Below are 3356 nucleotides of genomic sequence, written 5' to 3'. Positions count from 1 at the left end.
TGCTCCTGGTGCCGGCACCTCCCACCTCCCGGCCCCTCACGCACACCCCCACCAGGCTCCAAGCACACAGGGCTCTCCCCTTTGTGACCCTGAGCCTGAAGTCTATCCGGGTTCAATCCCCAGCACCCTGGGGTCCTCCTAGCACTGCCAGGAGTGATCTCTGAGCACAGAGCCAGGAGGAAGCCCCAAGCAGTGCTGGGTGTGGGCCCAAAACACAAATGAAAACTAATTCCACATTTTTTTTTTTTGCTTTTTGTGTGACACTCGGCAATGCTCAGGGGTTACTCCTGGCTCTGCACTCAGGAATTATTCCTGGCGGTGCTCAGGGGACCATATGGGATGCTGGGAATCGCACCCGGGTTGGCCGCGTGCAGGGCAAATGCCCTACCTGCTCCGCTATTGCTCCAGCCCCCTAATTCCACATTTTATGTAAACCTAGATGAAGGACAACCATGTGAACAAGCCGGGTTCCGCAAAGGATTCAGCACCATCGACCATATCCACACGATAACCAAGCTCATTGAGGTTTCTCGGGAGTTCAAGATGCCGCTCTGCTTAACGTTCATTGATTCAAAGAAGGCCTTTGATTCTGTTGAGATGGAAGCAGTCATTGAAGCCCTAGCCAATCAGGGCATTCAAGCCCAATACATCAGGATCCTCCGTGAGCTCTATTGCGGATTCACTACCAAGATCTCACCATTCTACAAAGAAGTAATCATCCATATCAAGAGAGGGGTTCGGCAGGGTGATACCATTTCACCGAAACTCTTCAGTGCCACCCTCGAGAACATCATGCGACAACTGGAATGGGAAGGAATGGGAGTGAAGATAGATGGTCGGCAGCTACACCACCTCCGCTTTGCTGATGACATTGTTTTAATAACACCAAACATCAGCCAGGCAGCACAAATGCTGGCCGACTTTGACCGTGAGTGTGGAAAGGTAGGACTACAGCTGAATCTCACGAAGACAATGTTTATGAGAAACAGCCTTGTTCCTGACGCCCCATTCGCTCTCAATGGAACGACCATCTCCGAATGCAACAGCTATGTGTACCTAGGTCGAGAGGTCAACATGACAAATGACCTGGCACCCGAGCTGCGCAGGAGGAAGAGAGCGGCTTGGAGTGCCTTCAAGAACGTCGAAGAAATAGCTAAGTGGACGAAGAACCTCCGGCTCCGGGCACAGCTCTTTGATTCCACTGTTCTTCCTGCATTAACATATGCCTCAGAGACCTGGGCCCTACGCAAACAAGATGAGAACGCTTTTCAGGTCTCCCAAAGAAGAATAGAAAGAGCTATGCTCGGAATATCACGTTTCACTCAAATGAGAGAACGAATCCGGAGTTCTGACATCCGTCGACGGTCAAGAATCAGGGACGCTGTCTCATTTGCCAAGGTGTCGAAAATCAGATGGGCTGGTCACGTAATGAGATTTAAAGACGACCGCTGGACTAGAGCTGTTACCGACTGGATTCCACGGGATGTCAAAAGACCGCGTGGCCGCCCACCCACCAGATGGTCAGAGTTCTTCGTCAAGATCATGAACGATCGGTTTGAGGCTCTTCATGTTCCCGGAGCGAGCAGATGTCATTGGGCTACACTAGCACGCGACAGGGACAAATGGAGACGTTACTGGCGCCCACTAGAGCAAATCGACGTTTAACGGGAAGTCAAGTGATCAAGTGAATTATTTGGAATGCAACTTGCCCCTAGACTCACTTTAGGGGACGCGGTACTGACTGTTGTGAGAACACAGAGGAGGTGTGAAGCATGGCTTCCAGTCACCCAAACGAGAGGCGCCAAATAGTGAGACGGTGAGTGTGTGTCCAACGGGTGACGAGTCGGGGTTCACCTTTGGCATGAAAGAGCCTCACTTGCCGGCGGCCGCCCTCACAGGGGCGCTCCGAGGCGGACACACCCTGGCACCACTCAGCCTGGCCGCGTGCAGACAGCAGCAAGGCACCTCGCCTTCAACCCCCACCATCAGGAGACGAGGCGCTGGGAGAGCCCGGGTTCGAGGGAGCTGGACAGACGCTGCAGGGAGGCCTGCGAGAGCCAGCTTGGCCCTGGTCCAGGAACCCTCGCTGGGGAGAACTTCGTGCCTCAGCCTCCCGAGATCCCTCTCTCTTGGCTCTCCACGGCCTCGCTGGGGCCAGGGCAGCAGTTTCTCGACAGCAGCCACAGGCACCAGGGTCCCCCGGCCGCCCCCGCCTGCGCTCTCTGAGGCAGTTTGGAGTCTGGAACGTTCTTTCGCGGGCGCAGCCTTGAGTGATGGGAGCCGTGGAGACGACACAAGCTCAGCCGAGCTCCAGAGTACGCGTGAGCAGCTGCTGTTCGCGGCCGTGTGACACCCGTGAATCTGAGACGTTTTGAAATCTGGTTGAGACACTAGAAAGACGCCAAGGACACGCCCTTCTGGGTTTCCCTGTGAGCAGTGTCTGAGGCGGTACTGTCCCTTGGCCACAGTGACTGGCATCCCTGACACCCATCTCCCCCCACCCCAGGCTGTGGACGGTCAGGAGCAGCCACCCCAAGGCTGGTCCCACTGTCTGCGCTCGAAGCCCCTCTCTGGCCGGGGAAACGTCACAGACCCTGGTCAGTGAGTGGATGACCGGCCAAACATTCACTGCTGCTGGACCAAGAAGAAACTGACTTAAAAATGGTTTTGTTTTGTTTTGTTTTAGCTTTTGCCCAGACCCATAATCTGCAAGCAAGGAGAGACTTTGTGCCAGGCATGGAGCCCCAGGGCTGGACATGGCTCTTAGCAGCTCAAGTTGGCGGGTGCCCTGGGGGCATGGATGAGGCATCAGGCCAGGGGGCTCCGTACTGGGGAGCCAGCACTGGGGCGGTGCTTGGGGCCGGGGCAGCTAGCAACGGGGACAGTGCCCCCCCTCATGCCCCTCCCCATTCGCTGTGTCCCCGCGGGCCCCCCAGTCCGAGAATGAGCTGGGCCCTGGGGCCTGCCCTCGGGGAATCTGTGTCTCTCCCTCACGGGGACCATCCCTATGTCCTCCTGGCCGCTCTCTGGGCCCCCGGCATGGCCAGACCCCATGCCCGGGGCCACGCCGAGGTGGGCAGAGTGGCCATGTGGTGGTGGGCTTCTGTCTTCACGCTCTGCGATGGCCTGTGAGATGTGGCCAGGGGAGGAGAAGGTCCCGGCGGGAACAAGCTCAGGACGGGAAAGCACAGGTGGGGTGTGACGGGCTGAAGCCCGGGAGTAACAAGGCGACAGCTGGGATTGGGCTCTAAAAATACGCCGGGGCGAGGTGACAGTGACATTTCGGCAGAGAAGCGATGTGTCATTCAGAGCGGAGAGAGCGGCGCCGTGTCAAACATTCCTAAAAACTCAAGTCA

Source organism: Sorex fumeus, unplaced genomic scaffold, assembly GCF_029834395.1.
Source record: "Sorex fumeus unplaced genomic scaffold, SorFum_2.1 ptg000177l, whole genome shotgun sequence".
NCBI classification, from domain to species: domain Eukaryota; kingdom Metazoa; phylum Chordata; class Mammalia; order Eulipotyphla; family Soricidae; genus Sorex; species Sorex fumeus.
Note: the sequence above shows the minus strand (reverse complement) of the source record.